The sequence below is a fragment of the Archocentrus centrarchus genome, chromosome 2 (genome assembly GCF_007364275.1).
Source record: "Archocentrus centrarchus isolate MPI-CPG fArcCen1 chromosome 2, fArcCen1, whole genome shotgun sequence".
NCBI classification, from domain to species: Eukaryota; Metazoa; Chordata; class Actinopteri; order Cichliformes; family Cichlidae; genus Archocentrus; species Archocentrus centrarchus.
In genome coordinates, this window is record NC_044347.1 from 768,126 (window position 1) to 789,613 (window position 21,488).

General features: G+C 45.0%; 1 pseudogene; it reads left to right on the plus strand.

Moving 5' to 3' along the window:
- Positions 1-21,488, plus strand: part of LOC115791158 (NACHT, LRR and PYD domains-containing protein 12-like) — a 1,329,445-nt pseudogene that overhangs the window by 363,785 nt on the left and 944,172 nt on the right.

Consider the following 21,488-nt stretch of genomic DNA (forward strand, 5'->3'; position numbering starts at 1 on the left):
ATCTTATCTTAAATCGAGAGCTTCGCTTTTATGCTGAATCCCTCTTCACCACGACAGACCAGTGCAGCGTCCGCATCACTGCAAATGCAGCCCCGATCCATCTGTCGATCTCCCGCTCCCTTCTCCCATCACTCGTGAACAAGACCCAGAGATACTTGAACTCCTCCACTTGGGGCAAGAACTCATTCCTGAATCAGAGAGGGCACTCCACCCTTTTCTGGCTGAGGACCATGACATGCTGATTCTCATACCAGCCGCTTTACACTTGGTTGCCAGCTACTCCACTGCAAAGTGGAGGCCACTACCTGTTGAAGCCAACAGAACCGCATCATCCGTAAAAAGCAGAGACAAGCATCTGAGGCCACCAAGGCAGAAGCCTTCCGCCACCTGGCTATGCCTAGAAATTCTGTCCATTTAAATTATGAACAGAATCAGTAACAAAGTGCAGCCCTGGTGAAGTCCAACACCCACGGGAAACGAGTCCGACTTATTACTGGCTATATAGACCAAGCTCTTGCTGCGGTTGTACAGACTGAATGGCCCATAACAACGGACCAGACACCCCCTAAAAGTATTCCTTCCACCACCAGCAGCAAGTCAGCAGCACTCCACCCACACTATAAACGGTGTGAGTAGAGCACCACTGGTGTTCATTATGGACAAACTGTGGTTTGCACAGAAGTCCAATAAGAAAACACCATTTAGGTTTACATCGGACAGGCTGTTCCTCCCAGTCATGCCCCTCCAGGTCTCACTGTCATTGCCCACGTGAGTGTTGAAGTCTCCCAGCAAGATGATAGAGTCACCGGATGGAGCACCCTCGAGCACCCCACCCAAAGAATCCAAAAAGGGTGGGTACTCAATAGTCAGGACCCAGTTCCTGGCTCAAAGGCACAGGGAAGCAACTCTCTTGAGTTGAAAACTTTGACATGCAGGCAGCAAGCCGGGGGGATACAAGACTACCCACCCCAGCTTGTCTCCTCTCACCGAGGGCAACTCCAGACTGGAACAGAGTCCAGGACCTCTCCAGAAGACTGGTTCCAGAGCCCAGGCCATGCACTGAAGTGAGCCCGACTATATCTAGCTGGTATCTCTCAACCTCATATACTAGCTCAGGCTCCTTCTTCATCAGAGAGGTGACATTCCATGTCCCAGTAACCAGTCTTAATAGCTGCGGGTTAGTCTGCCAGGACCTCTGTCCTTGGCCACCGCCCAATACACTGTACTCGACCCCTACAATGCCTCCTGTGGGTGGTGGGCCTACAGGAGGGCGGGCCCATGAACCTCTTCAGGCTGCGCCTGACCGGGCACCACGGGCTAAATTAAAACCAAACAAACAAAATGCCAAGGAAGTGGACTAAAGCACGAGACACAAGATCATGATGTCCCAATAGCCAGTCTTGATAGCCAGGGATCGGTCCGCCAGGGCCTCTGCCCTTGGCCGCCGCCCGACACACACTGCACCTGACCCCCACAATACCTCCTGCGGATTGTGGGCCCATGGGCCAATGCCCAGCCACCAGATGCTTTCCCTCAAGCTCTGTCCCCAGGCCTGGCTCTAGGGTGGGGCCCCAGTAACTCTGTCCCAGGCAGGGTAAACATTTCCCTTGTTGACACAAGGGTCTTCTGAATCACTTTTTGTCTGGCCCTCTCACCCAGGACCAATTTGCCATGGGAGACCCTACCCTGCCGTATGAGTCCCTGGACAATATAGCTCCTGGCATCACTGGGACACACAAACCCCTCCACCATGACAAGGTGGCAATTTATGGAGGAGTTATTTCTGTTTGTTCTGCAGACAATGTCCTTGGACATTTCTTCACTCTGGATTGTTTTTCCTGAAGAGCATATGAGCAGTTTTGCTCTATAAAGCAACAACAGCTGCATCATTAATGTACTGCTGCTAAAATCAGAGCCATGAAGGGACACACTCACCTTAGAGTGACAGTCACAAACATCAAAGATCATGTGTTTGTCAGACTGTCAGACAAATGGAAGAGTGTATCTGATAAACAGCCCATTCTGATGCCACTTTGTCAGACAGTTAAAGTGTCAAAGCAGTCTGTTTGTGTGTTCATGGACACAACCTGTTGCACTTTTTTCATGTCTGTACAATGATCACAAATGATGCTTTGATCAAATTATTTATTGTAGTTGGAAAAATTCTGATTTAAAATTTTAGGTTAAGTATTTTTAACATGAGTTTGTAAATAAGCAAAAATTCCTATTAATTATATTTTTTGTTCATACATTCCTGTTTTTATGTGTGTGAGCAGAAAAAGAATCCATCAAAATTCAGACACACCTGAATCACACACACAAACATGGAAATCAAATGCAAATTGAATGCAAATGAAACAGGACAGAAATGAAAGTGTTTACTGGGTGAGTGAAATGTTCCTGTGTCCCCTGGGAGAGTAACTCAACTGTTGCTCCTACTGAGCCCTCCCACCTGTCCTGATTAAGGTGAAGTCCCGCTTTCCTCCAGTAAGCAGCTCATCTGTGTGTCAGTGTTTAGTATCCAGGTGTGGAGTGGAGCTTCTTCTTCTGTTTGCAGAAACTGTAAGTTTGCTTTGTTTCCTCCTTTAGCAGTTTGTCTTTAGGAAGTTTCCTCTTTGTTCAGCTCATGTTTGATTTCGTCACACAATAAATTATGTTTTCATTTCCTGGAAGAAAACCATCGTCTCTCCATTAAAGTCAATCTGGAATGTTTTTCTGGCTAACATCAGCTGTGTGCAGCTTAGTTCCAGCTAGTGATGGTGAAACTAGACTTTCTGGAGCTCTGAACCTTTTTGAATCATTGTGTCAAAAACTGGTTCACTATTAAAGGTTCACTCAGTACTCTTGGGTGACATCTGCTGGCCATAGTGGTTGTTGCACAGCCAAATGAAGCCCTGCAGATGTGACGCACCTTTCGTGTATAATAAGACTTCTTAATGTGTTTTGGGACAATTCTTCAAATGACTTGAAAGCCAACTGTGTTTTATGTGTTTGTTCTTTGCCTCTGATATTCAAAAATTATCTGCCTGAGTAATTCCATCTATGAAATGATAAAAATAAATACATTTGGAAAATGGTTTTGTTTGTCATTAATTATAAATTACATACTGGACAGGGAAGATGTTCAATAATAATGAGGCAGTAGGTGTGATTGATATGTTTACCCCTATTTTTTTGGTATACACACTGCATGAAAAGTGGGTTTTCGACAGTTTCTTGTATGTAATATTGCCGCGCGCCTTGAGCTTCAGGGCTCTCAGCAGGAGGCTTTGGCCAGAACAGTAAACTGTAGGGAAACTGCCGTGGACTCTCTGTGTCAGTGCTCCCTCAGCTCCCCCCTCTCCTCAGGTCTAGGGCAGGCTCTCATATGTAAAGGAGGTTTCTGTGAGTCATACAAATGCAAATCAAGTACTCACCAGAGGTCACCAGTACTCACCAGAGGTCTACCCCTCCCAAGTTGTAACCAACATATTTTTATTTCTACAGCGAAACATTCAAACAAGACTAATCTCACAAGAAATCATTCTAATTTATAAATTTGAATTATCTAGTTGGAAATATATTTTTGGAAGTTTTCAGCTTTTGTCCCTTTTTCCAATAAGGCTGTGAGCTTCTGTCTGTGAGCTTCTGTTTTGTGAGCTTCTGTCTGTGAGCTTCTGTCTGTGAGCCTTTGTCATGGAGTCTTTTGTGAACCCTGAACTTTAGTGGACTGAGGGAGATAAACAAAGGCTATATCTTGATTTTGGTGACACTACAAGCATTATTGTCTGTGTAGATTCTCAGTCATCCAGGTCATAGTAGTCTCTGGAGCTTGAAAAAGGCGACTGGACTTCTTTTTGTTTCTTGAAGACGTTTCACCTCTCATCCGAAAGGCTTCTTCAGTTCTCAACCAAAAGGTGGAGAGACCCAGGTATTTAAACCCCTGTGGGCGTAGTCCCCTGGAGGTGGTTATGACCCTCTATTGATCATGTGTGTGAACACATGTGCCCAGGTGTGAAGGGGGCGTGGGTCATATTTAATCAGTGGTTTCAGTTGAAACCAATTTAGGACTCCGCTCCATTGTTTCCTGTGGCCTATTGAGGTCACTGGAACAAAGGTGTGAATGGGGGTTGAGACGTCTGGGAAGGGAGCTCAGGACAGCACTGTAAGCGGGGGAAAGTTGGTGACGTAATCCACCTCCTCTGTTCAATGATGGTTGTTCACAGTGGACATAGATGGCTTCTTTCACTCCTCTTTCAAACCATCTGTTTTCCCTGTCCAAAATGTGAACATTGGCATCCTCAAAAGAGTGCCCTTTTTCCTTCAGATGCAGATGTACTGCTGAATCTTGTCCTGTCGAGGTGGCTCTTCTATGTTGTGCCATTCGTTTGTGAAGAGGCTGTTTGGTTTCACCAATGTAGAGGTCCGAGCACTCTTCACTGCACTGAACAGCATACACTACATCGCTGATCTTGTGTTTGGCGGGTTTGTCCTTGGGATGAACCAGTTTTTGTCTTAGGGTGTGACTTGGTTTGAAGTATACTGAGATGTCATGCTTGGAGAAAATTCTTCTGAGTTTCTCTGACAAGCCTGACACATATGGGATGACAATGTTGTTCCTCTTGTCCTTCCCATTCTCTGTAGTTTGTGTTTGGCCTTCATTCCTGTGCATCTTAGCTGATTTGATGAAGGCCCAGTTGGGGTAACCGCATGTTTTGAGGGCTTTCTCAATGTGTGTGTGTTCCTTATGCTTCCCTTCTGCCTTAGAGGGAACACTTTCCGCACGGTGTTGTAGGGTCCTGATCACCCCAAGTTTGTGTTCCAGAGGGTGGTGGGAGTCAAAGAGGAGATACTGGTCTGTGTGTGTGGGCTTCCGGTAAACTTCAATGTTGAGGCTTCCATCTTCCTCGATAAGCACCGCACAGTCCAGGAATGGTAACTTGTTATCTCTGGTGTCCTCCCTGGTAAAACGTATGTATTTATCCACTGAGTTAATGTGACGAGTGAAGGCCATAGCCCCACAACAGCTTCCTATAGTGGACCTCATCACAGCAACAGAAACCGCTATAAGAAATAACAAACTTTCTCATCCTGAAGCAGAACAGATCAGGATGAAAGTTTCAGCCACTCTCTCCAGTGCAAGACTTCCTCCATCCAACCTCACCATTCAGGAGAAGAAGGCCATCACAGCCCTAAGCAAGGATCAAAACATCACCATACTGCCAGCCGACAAGGGGAGGTGCACGGTTGTGCTGAATTCATCGGATTACCACAACAAAATTACTACACTCCTCAGTGACAACAATACTTATGAGGTCTTGAGACGTGATCCCACAAGCAACTACAAGAAAAAAGTTGTTTGCTGCCTGCAACAACTTGAAAAGGAAAAAGCCATTGACCGCCCCACTTACTACCGCCTGTACCCTGGAGAAGCCACTCCATGCATTTATGGACTCCCAAAGATCCACAAAGAAGGAGTCCCACTTCGACCCATTATCAGCAGTATAAACTGGGTCACCTACAACATTTCCAAACACCTCGCCACCATCTTATCACCGCTTGTTGGCATCACACCCCACCACATTGAAAACTCTACAGATTTTACTAACAAGGTCCAGAATCTTGTACTGGATCCAGATGAAACCATAGTGTCCTTTGATGTGGTTTCACTTTTCACTTGCATACCCACAACTGAGGCAGTGGAGACCGTCAGAAGACGACTACAGGAAGACGATTCCTTACTGAACAGAACCAGCTTCACCCCAGATCAGATTTGTGCACTTTTAGACCTCTGCCTTACCACAACATATTTTAAATACAATGATGGATTCTACAGACAGAAGCATGGATGTGCCATGGGCTCCCCAGTGTCTCCCATTGTAGCCAACCTTTACATGGAGGAAGTGGAAAGTAAAGCTCTTGGTTCTTTCAAAGGGATGGCACCTAGCCACTGGTACAGATATGTAGGTGACACCTGGGTCAAAATCAAAACCCATGAAGTAGAAGCCTTCACTCGTCACATCAACTCAGTGGATAAATACATACGTTTCACCAGGGAGGACACCAGAGATAACAAGTTACCATTCCTGGACTGTGCGGTGCTTATCAAGGAAGATGGAAGCCTCAACATTGAAGTTTACCGGAAGCCCACACACACAGACCAGTATCTCCTCTTTGACTCCCACCACCCTCTGGAACACAAACTTGGGGTGATCAGGACCCTACAACACCGTGCGGAAAGTGTTCCCTCTAAGGCAGAAGGGAAGCATAAGGAACACACACACATTAAGAAAGCCCTCAAAACATGCGGTTACCCCAACTGGGCCTTCATCAAATCAGCTAAGATGCACAGGAATGAAGGCCAAACACAAACTACAGAGAGTAGGAAGGACAAGAGGAACAACATTGTCATCCCATATGTGTCAGGCTTGTCAGAGAAACTCAGAAGAATTTTCTCCAAGCATGACATCTCAGTATACTTCAAACCAAGTCACACCCTAAGACAAAAACTGGTTCATCCCAAGGACAAACCCGCCAAACACAAGATCAGCGATGTAGTGTATGCTGTTCAGTGCAGTGAAGAGTGCTCGGACCTCTACATTGGTGAAACCAAACAGCCTCTTCACAAACGAATGGCACAACATAGAAGAGCCACCTCGACAGGACAAGATTCAGCAGTACATCTGCATCTGAAGGAAAAAGGGCACTCTTTTGAGGATGCCAATGTCCACATTTTGGACAGGGAAAACAGATGGTTTGAAAGAGGAGTGAAAGAAGCCATCTATGTCCACTGTGAACAACCATCATTGAACAGAGGAGGTGGATTACGTCACCAACTTTCCCCCGCTTACAGTGCTGTCCTGAGCTCCCTTCCCAGACGTCTCAACCCCCATTCACACCTTTGTTCCAGTGACCTCAATAGGCCACAGGAAACAATGGAGCGGAGTCCTAAATTGGTTTCAACTGAAACCACTGATTAAATATGACCCACGCCCCCTTCACACCTGGGCACATGTGTTCACGCACATGATCAATAGAGGGTCATAACCACCTCCAGGGGACTACGCCCACAGGGGTTTAAATACCTGGGTCTCTCCACCATTTGGTTGAGAACTGAAGAAGCCTTTCGGATGAGAGGTGAAACGTCTTCAAGAAACAAAAAGAAGTCCAGTCGCCTTTTTCAAGCTCCAGAGACTACAAAGATTATTTTCATTGAAAAGCAAACTCAGTTTTCAGTCTGATTCACTGTAACTAAAAGTCTGTCACACCATCGTCCTCTTCTGTGCAGTGGCTTCCCAGCTAGCATTGAACATTCAGACATCGCATGAACGCTGCTATAAACGTTCAATGAATGTTCACATGCATTAATGACATTAAAGACTACCAAGGCAGATGGAATAAGAACATATAAACATATAAACTTTTATTTTGCTATACATGGATGTACATAAGAGATAACAGCAAAACCTTCATGAGAAAAATGTAAACGTAAAAAGGTAAAAAAAAAAAAAATAAGGAAAATTTTAATGCAACAGTCACCTTCTCAGTTGTCCTGCTTAAACAGACAGTGGATGTGTGTCTTCCAGCTCATAGGGGGTCATTTTGACTGTTGGGTTTTCTCTGTATTATTGTAGGGTCTTTATCCACAATACAAAGCGCCTTGAGGCGACTGTTTGTTGTGATTTGCCGCTATATAAATAAAATTGAATTCACTTGAAATTAAATGAATTGAAATCCGTGTGGCAGCTTCCTCGCCTGTGATTGGACAATACAGATCACGTGCAGGATCACGCTGAAGGTCTGTAGGACCAATCAGTGCCTTCCTTCTCTTCCGTTCAAACTGAATGGCGGTTTTTGTCTACGCTGCTTTCCTGGTACAACAATGGAGGACGTCGTCTATATTTCAACACCCCAGAAGCTCCCGGTGAAAGCGGGCCTCTCTACCAGCCAGCTTCAACCAGCCCCGCTGCAGACGAGAAGACACTGCTGGCTGCAGTGAGTGGGTTATCGACTCAGTTACGCAAGTTTGTACGAGCGCGACTGAAATACAACATGGCGTCTATTGTGTAGAGACTCGATGCTCTGGACTCTAACAAAGCCTCACCTACAGAAGGACTCGAGGAAAAGATGGCAGGACGATCCGAAAACCACGGTAAGACTTGGTCGTTTCTAAAACAAAAATACTAAGAGTGGAGGAATGGTCACAGTAAGCTGACAGACGTATTGTGATTTGGTTTCTTATTTTTATTTCATCTTACAGGAAGCAGTTCCTGCACAACTCTGAATCCAATAAAATGATCCTCTGCAGAGGTAAGAATCAGAAACAAAGCAGCAGTATTCAATGTGTGGAGGAGAGAAGAACTGAAAATGTTTTTACTCTTATTTATTTTCACGTTTTTTTCCACAGACTGTTCGCCTCGCAATGCGAGTGGGTTTCTAATGCGTGGACAGTGATATAATTGTGTGTAAGTATCTTTTTTTGCCTGAATATTGTTTATGTATGCACTGTGTTTACACTGTGTTTATTTACAATGTACAAAAATGTTTTCCAGCTTCTTGAAAAACCTACAGACGGTTCGCCGCAGCTTCCGCTACAGTCAGCCTCACGGGCCGGAAAAGGCGGCAGCCATTAAAAACTCTGCCCGGTGTCGTGCAAGAAGGAAGCCGGTAAGACGTATTGGATTGTTTTGTTGGTCTGCTGTATTTGTGTAGTTAGCTTGGAAATGTAGTTTTATTTTTGGAAAATATTACTTATTGTTTTTTTTAACTTTATATAAAATCTGGCTTCTTCTGAACAACCCAAAATGTATATAAAAAGCAGTGGTGGCCGTGCATTTCACACCTAGGCCTTCAGTAGTGATCCGCCTGAATCACTCCACCCTCAAGAACTATTTTATGGCAATAAAAACATCTTTTTATGCAGAAATGCAGTAGAAAGAGCTGTTGCATCGCAGATTGAGAGCTCATGTAGCCAGAATAAAAGCATTTACCGAAGAAACAAACCCAAGGTGCACAAGTCTGCTTTTACTGCTGCTACAGCTGCGACACATATAAAAATGCATTGATAACAACCTCATAAAATTATTATTAAGAGAGAAACATTTTAGTCATCGTGACCCCGAAAAGAAAGTTCCTGCTTGCCCCCCCCAAAAAAAGCCAATCTAACAGTCTCTTTAAGATTTCCCTATTATTCTTCACCTTTACGTCGTGGAGCTCCGCTTCCCTGCGCACTTGCTCGCTCAGCTGATCCGCTCTGGTGTCCCCGAATGTTTTGCTTGTAAGTGTCCGGCAGTGCTTTGGTGTCTCGTTGCTGCCTCGGTTAGGCAAGTCAAATTTACAAACCCAGTGTGGCTCCAAACACCATGTCGATCAGTGGCAAACAACAAGCACTCCCAGCAATACAATTTGCAGTGTTCCTCTTGGCCTGTGAGCCAGTGGTACCGCTCGTAATTAGTGGACTGAAAGTGGTGGACACATCCTTTTCCTGGTTGTGACAGGCTTGCTAGCTTCGGAGTTGCCCGACCTTTCTTAATGATGTCCAGCTTTTCTTGAAAAATCCGTCTTGAAAATGGCTTTGACAATAAATCTGCAACCAAATCCATTTCTTCTCCTCCTTCAGCCATTGTGGGTCGACAAAACAGCTATAAAATCAACACAACTATACTTTTGCTTGTGCAGCTGGCTACAGATGCAGTTTGCTAGCTCTGGCTAGTACACTGACTATCCAATCAAAGTGTATGAATATGCTGACGTTACCGTACGCCTGCTAGAGGGCCTCGGTGTTGCCAACTCATAATCTGATTGGTTGATCAAACTGTTTGATCGACACTTATTTTTGTACTACGGGGCCCGCAGAACTGATTATGAAGGCCTCCAGGCAGATTTCTTTGACCCTGGCAACAAATGATGGCTGAAATGTGATTGGTTAAATGCTTTAATATGAAAATACACGTCTGGAAACAGCGCGACCACAGGAAAAGCTGTGAAAGGAACCGTACAAACCATTTGGAATAATTTAACAAGTATTGATGGACAGGATATAATTAACATCAGTCTGTGATTCAGCAGAGAAGGCCTTGCAGGCCCTGACGGCCCACCACTGCACTGCATCACCTTTTTAATAAAAAGGTGATGCAGTGCAGGTGAAAATAATTAACATTGAATGTTTATAGTTTTAGCAGCTGTAACATTTGGGACCTAAAAGATAAAAAGTGTATAATCAGTTTAAAGGTGCCTCAAGGGTTAATGACCAAAATCACTGAAGTACTTTTATCAATGTTACATTTTTTCAAAGTACTTGTTCATTTGTCTTTTATTCACAGGATGCAGGAGTTGGTACTTTGTCACATAACCATTGTTTCTGATGACAAAGATGGGCTGATTAATTTTTTTTGTTTGCATTCAGGGTCTTATCTGCTATGTGTGCATTCAGAGTCAAGAGACTCAAACTTTCAGTGTAGTTTCCTGATTTTTCACAATATTTCAAATAGTTTCATAATGACTTAATGTGTGCTCTGTGTCAACAGCTGCTGGAGGCGAGGGCGAGTGACCTGGCAGTGGAGGAGGTTGCCTTCTGGGACGGTGTCACCACTGACCTCATGTTGGATGAGGAGGATGGCGTCTCAGAGGGCGTATCGGGCTGGATTAAGACCCCCAAGCTTCCCCAGCCAGGAGCTCAGTGACCTCTGAGCCAAACTGCAAGACAGAATAGAAGCTCACCCTAAGTGTGTATAGTGTATAGTATATAGAGTATAGTGTGAATTACTTTTTTTATTTTTATTCTTCTTATTTACATGTGTGTGTATATATGGTTGCAGGTACAAAATACATTTCACTGTGCATTGTACTGTGTATAACTGTGCATGTGACAAATAAACACTATCTTAATCTTAATCTTAATCTTAAATACAACACTGTGCACCATAAGTGTTTGTATGCTGGACCATGCTCTGAGAGAAAGCCACCACCACATGGCCCAGAAGTAGCAAAGCATTATATGTCATAATGTTTTTGTTTTCTTTATATATATAGATTATATGATGTGTGTGTGTGTGTGTGTGTGTGTATGTGCATATTGCTTTATAAATAAAACAAAAAAAATATTCAAACTTGTGCCTCACAATTTGTTTCTCTTAATTGAATTCCTTTTAGTTGAGGTTATTAGCATGGCATTAATACAACATAACATACAAGGTATATCACAGAAATAATAATTAAAAATAATTTTTATTACTGGGTTATTATTTATTAGGGAGGGGCTTACCCAGGCCTGTCTTTATAAAGGCCAATGGGGGGACAGATCTACCAACCAATCACATGTGAATACTGAATTGTGATGTCATTTTTATCATCCAATGACTGAGAAGCCACGTGGGTCTCTTGCCGCTGCTTCGGCTTGCGGCGCTGCTATTCATATGTAAAGTGGAGTCGTTAACACCTCGCGCCTGCCGGCGCCCCCCGTACCTCCACCCCCCGCTGATTATAGTGGTACGTAAACGACCATATCCGTCTCAGGCGAACGAATATGCAATGCCCCGTATGCTGACGAAAGCTGACGATAACTAAATGGTAAATGGACTACCTCTTATATAGCGCTTTTCTACTCAGTATGAGCACTCAAAGCGCTATTACAACATGTTCACATTCACCCATGCAGTCCCATTCATACAAGCACTTCCATATTTACTAAGCTAAGTGCTTTTTTTTTTTTTTTTTTTAATTAACTATCATTCACACACATTCATACTCCGACAGGACGGTCGGAGAGCAACTTGGGGTTAAGTATCTTGCCCAAGGATACATTGGCATGTAGCCTGGAGTAGCCAGGAATCGAACCGCTGACATTCTGATCAGTAGGTGACCTGCTCTACCTACTGAGCTACAGCCACCCCAGGTGCTAGGTGCGCCCGCGTCAGTATACAGGGACGGATATGCCTCTTTTCGTGCAGTGACAGTTATTCCCTTTGTTATTGTGCTTGGTGTGCAGTAAATGTGTGCTTATGCACCTGGTTTTTTAAAAATATATATTTTTTTAATTCAGGAATAATTTTTCCACAGTAGATGAGCTTCACTGGTTTCTCTTTTTAGGGACACGTTTCCCTGCCTTTGAGAACACCCTTTCACACAGAACAGAAGAAGCTGGTGTGACCAGGAAGTAAGAAAGGGAGAAAGAAAAGCACCTCTTGAATGACATGGCACTGTGAGTATTATATTTGAATAACCACTGAATAGGGGTGTTGCAGTCATTGTGTCTTTGGCCAGAGACGTTGTCCACACTACCCTGTTTGCATTTTGACTCGTTGAACATCACTGTGTCAAGATGAGGGGCTGTGTGCGGAGGGAAAGGACCCAAGTGCAGGACTGACGCAGATGTAAACTAAAAACGACTTTATTTCAAAAATACAAAAAATACAAAACTCTAAATCTCCACCAGGGCAGGAACAAACTAGAAGCCTGGGAGAAACCAAAAACCAAAACACACAGCTAGGAGGGGAACACTAGGGGGAAACAATGACGACGACGCAACAATTAACAAAGGAAGACTCAGGGCTTAAATACACACAAGGGAATTAGGGCAAGTGGAAACAACAGGGGATGACAGGTGAACCAAATGAGACTAATGACAAAGGGGAAGCAAAACTAAACACAAAGCACAAGGAACACAAGACTGTCAAAATAAAACAGGAACTGACCTAACCAAAAACATGCTGACTTAACAGACTGACAAAGGGAGTGAGAACATGACCAACTAAACCAGACCTGGGACAAAGGAGAGACACTAACACAGAACTAAACCAAAGGGAACCTAAATACAAGAGGGTCATGACTTACACACACACGGGAGTACAGGGAAAACCAGAACATGAGAAACCAAAACAGAAAACAAAGAAACTAAGATTCAAATACTAAACTATAACCAAAACTAGAAATAGAACAGAACTTCACAATTAGAAACCAAAACACTGGGCCACCGGCCCAGGACCATGACACACTGGCCACTGATTGCACATTTGGACATGAATTTAAGGTATATGCATGCATTATATTTTAACTTAAAACTGACTTAGTTTCATTGTATTTTCTTGATCATAAAGTAATTTATTAATGCCCGGAACGCTCCGATGTCAAAGCCGGATTCCTTTGCCTGGCAGCTTTGAGATCTGAGAGATTTATTGGCTGTAACCTCATTATATTTTTTGGGCTACTGATGTGGTTTAAGCATCAACATTTTTCTTTTTCAATGCTCATCCTACCTGAACAATTTTCCAATATTATTGGAAAGAAATGGATGGATGGACACCAACTTATTTTACATTATTCAGTGACACCAAACAAAATATTCCCACACTTAGGAAAACTTTGATGGCTCTATTATTAGAAGTTCAAAATTCACACAAATTCAAACAAACATACAGCAGGTTTGGCAGAAGGCACGAAACGGCGTTTCAGTAATCTTAAATACTCTCTGTATCGTGCCAGAGTTTCAAAGCTCCGCCTGTGAAATCAAACCAGTCAGCTGATTCAGTCTGAATAAAGCAGTGAAGCGGTTCGAACGTCATCAGTGATGTCAACTGAAGCAAGCTCTGCCCACTGCTTCACAAGACTTGACCTATCGAGACTGAGGTGTGTTTCGAAGCCTCAGTGTCAGAGGTACCATCACTAGTTCCAGCAGTTACTTGGAACTCCAAACATACTCGGAAATGGGAATTTTAAACTCAGATTTCCAGCTTGAAAACCAACTCTGAGCTAACAATCCAGGATGGAGGCAGTGACCAACATCCTTCAAATTCCTGAATAACAGACTTTAATATAATTGTGTCCACCATTTTGTGTGTGTGTTTGTGTATCATACAGTGTGTCTGCTACCTATAGCTCCAGCTGAATAAAGACAGAGAGAGGGTCACTCAGAGAAAGATGTAAGAAAGAGGACAGGAGAGGAGATTTAAAGGGAAGGACTGCTCAGTGACATGTGATTAAACTGGACATTTAAAACTTAGATGTAATGTCCTCACGGGGTGGCCCGTGTCAGGGTGGGCTGCTCATTGCCTCTGGCTCTCTGGGGTTGTTGCCCTTTGGCCATGGGAGCTCCGTCTAGGGTGTCCTCTTTCCTCCTCTGGGGTGTGCACGTGGTTATCATAGGGATATATGGCCTCAGGTTGTCTGAGCTCCTGGTGGGCTGTGGACGGCCCGGGTCCCCTGTGTCTGTCCCTGTTTACGTCTAGAGTCCTGACTCAGAATTCAAAATACTGAGCCTTAGTGGCTTTGTAGCTACCTCATAGTCAGATTTAATTCACATTTTTGCTTATCTGATGAAACCTTTGTTGGTGGTAATGCTTTAATACATGGATGTTAAATACCCAGTTAGCTGGGTTTAGTCACAGGAGAGTCTCATCTCATATCAGGTTTCAGTATATCTGAGATACAATTTAAAGCTTTTAAGACATTTTGACTCTGAGGTTCTCTGAGGGTTGATGAGCAACAGAGCACTGAAACCCAAAGCAAAACACCACACTGTTGATTCTCAGTGGGATCAGCTACTTGTGAGCATTTACAAAATCCTTCACCGACACAGGCTCAATGAATAATATAAGGTTTATTACAAAAAAGACCATGTCAAAACAGACTTCTTGAGATGCCTGGGAGAGGACAGCCAATTGATCCAAACTCAGTTCAGAAAAGAAGTGTCAAAGGTTACATAGTTTGCCAAACCCCCACATTCCTAATTTTCTCATAGATGGCTGTAAAGAACAGCTTCAACCATCCCCAGAGGCATAACCTATACCTTTACATATGGTCAGTTTCTGATTTGGAAAGCAAGAAAGCCTAAAAGGGGCCCTTTGTGCTTTCCTCTGTGCTGATGTCAAACCTTTATGTTCATCCCAAGTTACCCTTTTGGGACAAATTCAATACAGGCCATACATAGATAGATAGAGTTTAGCATAGCAGTACAGACACCACACAGGCATCTGAGTCACTGAGTTTGTCTCTTGCTGGCTCTTTACCCTGTGCTTGAACTAATTCTTGATGGTTCCTCCACAGAGTGGACCAGCAGAGCTCAGAGGGTCCCAGTGGTCAGTCTGCCCAGCAGCATCAAACACAGCTGGACTCCATATTTCAGGTCTGTACATGTACAACAACTACTGTTACATCTGTTCTGTTCACAATCATCTCCATGGTGCTCTTTGGAGACCAGTGGATTGTCATTGTGTCCAACATGGATCTGATGTTTGGCTCCATGATTTCAGTCTGATTGAGTTATTCATAAAGTCTTCTGTTCCAGCTGCTGGAGGACAACATCATCACTTTTGTGAAGGACGAGCTGAAGAGCTTTTTTTTTTTTTTTTTTTTTTTTTTTTTTTTTTTTTTATTTTTTTATTTTTTATTTTTTATTTTTTTTATTTTATTTTTTTTTTTACTTCCGGCGCCGCGCGAGCAGGCAGCCAGTTTCAGCAGCTCCGCACTAATTCCGTGTTTTTTTCTCATTTTGTTTAGTATTAGATGTGTTTTTGTGTTTCTGTATCTTCTGCTCTTTTTCCTCATGATGGAGCAGACTTTTTTCTGGAAAACTTTGTTTTTATTTACCCTTTTTATGGTGTTTATGTTTGGAGACTGCGAGAGTGGCCACGCTCCTATTGTTTACTCTCGGGACCAGCTGATCTCCATCGGGAGCTCCGCTGTGCCTACTCCTGCTGAACGACTCGATATTCCCCGCGAACTGAGAAGGAAGAGACGCGGGAGACGTGCGGGCATAGGTCGTCGTTGCCAGGGGAGAAGGTACAGGCCCGTCATCCCGTCCATCATCATGGGACACGTGAGATCTCTTCCCAACAAACTGGACGAGCTGGCGGCGCTAACGCGACATCAAAGGAGCTACCGGGAGAGCAGCCTCATGTGCCTGACGGAGACGTGGCTAACCGAGCTAACCCCGGACTCACACATAAACATGGACGGCTTTCATTTGATCCGTGCCGACAGAACCAAGGAGAGTGGTAAGAAGAGGGGCGGGGGTCTGGCTGTGTTTGTGAACGATAGATGGTGCAACTCCAGACATCTAACCATCAAAGAGACGCTCTGCAGTAAGGACATTGAACTGCTCGCTGTTGGTATGAGACCGCACTATCTTCCTCGGGAGTTTTCACATGTTATTGTGATAACTGTGTATGTGCCGCCCTCTGCTAACGCTGCTGCAGCCTGCGATGTCCTCCATGCTACTACCAGCAGACTCCAAACTCAGCACCCACAGGCCCTCTTTCTGATCTCAGGGGACTTTAACCACGTCTCCCTGTCCTCCACTCTCCCCCACCTTCACCCAGTATGTCACCTGCCACACCAGGAATACCAACACACTGGATCTACTGTATGCCAACATCAAGGAGGCATACAGCTCATCACCTCTGCCTCCCCTGGGGGGCTCAGATCACAACCTGGTTCATCTCCAGCCTGTGTACAAACCCTTGGTACACAGAGAACCAGTTGTGACACACACAGTGAAGAAATGGTCTGAGGAGACTGAAGAAGCTCTGAGAGACTGCTTTAGCTCCACTGTGTGGGAAGAGCTTTGTGCCCCTCATGGGGAGGACATCGACAGCATCACGGACTGCATCACTGATTACATCAATTTCTGCGTGGAAAACACTGTGCCCACCAGGAGGGTACGGTGTTTTTCAAACAACAAACCCTGGATCAACTCTGAAATAAAGGCTCTCCTGAAGGAGAAGAAGAGAGCCTTTAGATCAGGAAATAAGGAGGAGCTGAGAGCCGTGCAGAAGGATCTGAGAAGGAAAATCAGGGATGGAAAAAACATCTACAGGAAGAAGATGGAGGACCAGCTACAGCAGAGCAACATCAGTGGGGTTTGGAGGAGTTTGAACTCAATTTCAGGCCACAAACCAAGCCCTAGGGTTGTCGGAGACATAGAGTGGGTTAACAACCTGAACCAGTTCTTTAACAGGTTTGACCAGCAACCCACCCCTCCCCCAGCCCAGTCCCCCCTGCTGTCAGCCCCACCATCTTTAATGACTGCCAACCTTTCTTCTTCTTGGGACCTCACACCTCTCAGCTCTCAGCCATCACCCACCCCCTTCACTTCTGAGGACTCCATCTCACAACCCCCATCCCCCACCTCCATCTTGTCCCTCTCAACTCATCATGTGAGGAAGGAGCTACGTAAGATCAAGGTGCGAAAGGCTGCTGGTCCAGACAGCATCAGCTCCAGGCTCCTGAGGTGCTGCGCAGATCAGCTGTGTGGCATCATGGGATACATGTTCAACCTGAGCTTGAAGCTGGGGAAAGTACCACAACTGTGGAAGACCTCCTGTGTGGTACCGGTACCAAAGACCAAACATCCAAAGGATCTTAGCAGCTACAGGCCGGTAGCCCTGACATCGCATCTAATGAAGACCCTCGAGAGGCTGGTCCTCAACCATCTACGCCTCATGGTGTCGTCTTCGTTGGACCCGCTGCAGTTCGCCTACCGGCCTGGCATCGGGGTGGATGACGCCATCATCTACCTCCTGCACCGAGCTCTGACCCACCTGGAGAAGCCTGGAAGCACTGTGAGGATCATGTTCTTTGATTTCTCCAGTGCTTTTAACACCATCCAGCCAGGACTTCTGAGAGACAAGCTGGAACTGTCAGGAGTGGACCACCACATCTCCGAGTGGATACTGGACTACCTCACTGACCGCCCACAGTACGTGAGGACACAGGGCTGTGTCTCTGACAGGCTGGTCTGCAGTACGGGGGCCCCACAGGGAACTGTGCTGGCACCGTTCCTCTTCACCCTCTACACTGCAGACTTCTCCATCAACTCCCCACGCTGCCATCTGCAGAAGTTCTCTGACGACTCTGCCATAGTTGGCCTCATCACAGGTGAGGATGACTCAGAGTACAGACAGTGGACTCAGGACTTTGTGGACTGGTGCCAGCGGAACCACCTCCTGATCAACGCCGCTAAAACCAAGGAGCTGGTGGTGGATTTCCGCAGGCGCAGACCCACCACACGGACACCGGTGAACATCCAGGGAGTGGACATTGAGATAGTGGACTCTTATAAGTACCTGGGTGTTCACCTAAACAATAAACTGGACTGGACTCATAACACTGATGCGCTCTACAGGAAGGGTCAGAGCAGACTCTACCTGCTGAGAAGGCTGAGGTCTTTTGGAGTGCAGGGGACACTCCTGAAGACCTTCTATGACTCTGTGGTGGCATCAGCCATCTTCTATGCAGCAGTATGTTGGAGCAGCAGCTTGTCTACAGCTGAGAGGAAGAGGATAGACAAGCTCATCAGAAAAGCCAGCTCTGTCCTAGGATGTCCTCTCGACTCAGTGCAGGTGGTGGGAGACAGAAGGACTCTGACCAAAATAACATCACTGATGGACAAGGTCTCCCATCCCATGCATGAAACTGTTGCTGAGCTGGAGAGCTCCTTCAGTGACAGACTGCTGCATCCTAAATGCACAAAGGAGCGTTACCGCAGATCCTTCCTCCCAGCAGCTGTAAGACTTTATAATCATCACTGCTCCCAACAAAAACCACAATAACCTACACAATGTAGGATAATATATAACATACTGTAAATAGTCCGGCACATCATGCACATTGTATATAGTGTTATTATTAGTAGTAGTATTAAGGTTAATATTGTTTGTTGATTTTATATATATTCTTTTCTTAATAGTGTGAATTATTATATCTTTATTTATATTTATAATAACTGCGGCTGCTGTTACACCCAAATTTCCCCTCTGTGGGACAATAAAGGCTGTTTCTTCTTCTTCTTCTTCTTCTTCTTCTTCAGATTACCCAGAATGCTTAGAGAGGGAGGATGAAGAGCAGAGGAGGAGCAGCAGAGAGGCATTAGTGAAGATCACACTGGACTTCCTGAGGAGAATGAAGCAGGAGGAGCTGGCTGAGCGTCTGCAGAGCAGTAAGAGGATTTCTCTAAAGATCAAAGCTGCTGGATGAATGAGACATTTACTGAAGTTTAACCCCTTAACTGGCAAGGGCCCGGTGACAGGCCATTTGTAGTCCCTTTTATATGGCAGGCTAGACCCTCCCATTTTTATTGACACGTCATTCGGCCAATCATGTAACTGGCTGCACCAAATCACCTGACAAAGCTACGTGACGCCCTCTGAGTATTATTGGCTCTGGGAAACCCATTTCTTAACATTATTGGCCGAATGAGGTGTCAGTCAAAATGGGCGGGTCTAGCCTGCCATATAAATGCACTTCATTCGGCCCGCGGACCAGACGCAGCCGATTAATAGGCTATGAAATGGGTTTTTCAGAGCCAATAATAACCAGAAGGCGTTATGTAGTTTTTGTCAGGTGATTTTTTTGCTGCCAGTTAAGGGGTTAAAGAGGTGGAACAACATGCAGTCAGAATATATTCATAATGATAAATCCTTGATACTGTCTCTTGGTTCTTTTAGGAACTTTCATTAGAGATTCTCATTGGAGTCAGAGTGAACTCAAGTCTAACCTGAAGAAGAAGTTCCAGTGTGTGTTTGAGGGCATCGCTAAAGCAGGAAACCCAACCCTCCTGAATGAGATCTACACAGAGCTCTACATCACAGAGGGAGGGGCTGCAGAGGTCAATGAGGAACATGAGGTCAGACAGATTGAAACAGCATTCAAGAAACCAGACAGAGCAGAAACAACAATCAGACAAGAAGACATCTTTAAAGGCTCACCTGGAAGAGATGAACCAATCAGAACAGTGCTGACAAAGGGAGTGGCTGGCATTGGGAAAACAGTCCTAACACAGAAATACACCCTCGGCTGGGCTGAAGACAAAGCCAACCAGGACATCCAGTTCATGTTTCCATTGACTTTCAGAGAGCTGAATGTGCTGAAAGAGGAAAAGTTCAGCTTGGTGGAACTTGTTCATCACTTCTTCACTGAAACCAAAGAAGCAGGAATCTGCAGCTTTGAACACTTCCAGGTTGTGTTCATCTTTGATGGTCTGGATGAGTGTCGACTTCCTCTGGACTTCCACAAAACTACAATCCTGACTGACCCTAGAAAGTCCACCTCAGTGGATGTGCTGCTGACAAACCTCATCAGGGGGAACCTGCTTCCCTCTGCTCACCTCTGGATAACCACACGACCTGCAGCAGCCAATCAGATCCCTCCTCAATGTGTTGATATGGTGACAGAGGTCAGAGGGTTCAATGACCCACAGAAGGACGATTACTTTTGGAAGAGATTCAGAGATGAGGAGCAGGCCAGCAGGATCATCTCCCACATCAAGACATCACGAAGCCTCCACATCATGTGCCACATCCCAGTCTTCTGCTGGATCACTGCTACAGTTCTGGAGGATGTGCTGAAGACCAGAGAGGGAGGAGAGCTGCCCAAGACCCTGACTGAGATGTACATCCACTTCCTGGTGGTTCAGGCTAAAGTGAAGAAGGTCAAGTATGATGGAGGAGCTGAGACAGATCCACACTGGAGTCCAGAGAGCAGGAAGATGATTGAGTCTCTGGGAAAACTGGCTTTGGATCAGCTGCAGAAAGGAAACCTGATCTTCTATGAATCAGACCTGACAGAGTGTGGCATCGATATCACAACAGCCTCAGTGTACTCAGGAGTGTTCACACAGATCTTTAAAGAGGAGAGAGGGCTGTACCAGGACAAGGTGTTCTGCTTCATCCATCTGAGTGTTCAGGAGTTTCTGGCTGCTCTTCATGTCCATCTGACCTTCATCAACTCTGGAGTCAATCTGCTGGAAGAAAAACAAACAACCTCCAAGAAGATAAAAAGATGTAATTCTTTTGAGTTGCTGATTTTCTATCAGAGAGCTGTGAACAAGGCCTTACAGAGTCCAAATGGACACCTGGACTTGTTCCTCCGCTTCCTCCTGGGTCTTTCACTGCGGACCAATCAGAGTCTCCTACGAGGCCTGTTGGCACAGACAGGAAGTAGCTCACAGACCAATCAGGAAACAGTCCAGTACATCAAGGAGAAGCTCAGTGAGAATCTGTCTGCAGAGAAAAGCATCAATCTGTTCCACTGTCTGAATGAACTGAATGATCGTTCTCTAGTGGAGGAGATCCAACAGTCTCTGAGATCAGGAAGTCTCTCCTCAGAAGAACTGTCTCCTGCTCAGTGGTCAGCTCTGGTCTTCATCTTACTGTCATCAGAAGAAGATCTGGAAGTGTTTGACCTGAAGAAATACTCTGCTTCAGAGGAGGCTCTGCTGAGGCTGCTGCCAGTGGTCAAAGCCTCGAACAAAGCTCTGTGAGTAAATATGTGATCATCCATTTATTTACAAGCTAAACAGTCTAACAGGCTGTGGCCTAATTAACTTTACAAAGTAAAAAAAAAGTACTCCTCATAAATGTTGGACTGTTGATTTTACTTACATATATATGAAGCCAATATTTCTCCCATATTGGCTTCTCTTCATTGGCTCCCTGTTAAATCTAGAATAGAATTTAAAATCCTTCTCCTCATCTACAAGGTCTGAATAATCAGGCCCCATCTTATCTCAAAGACCT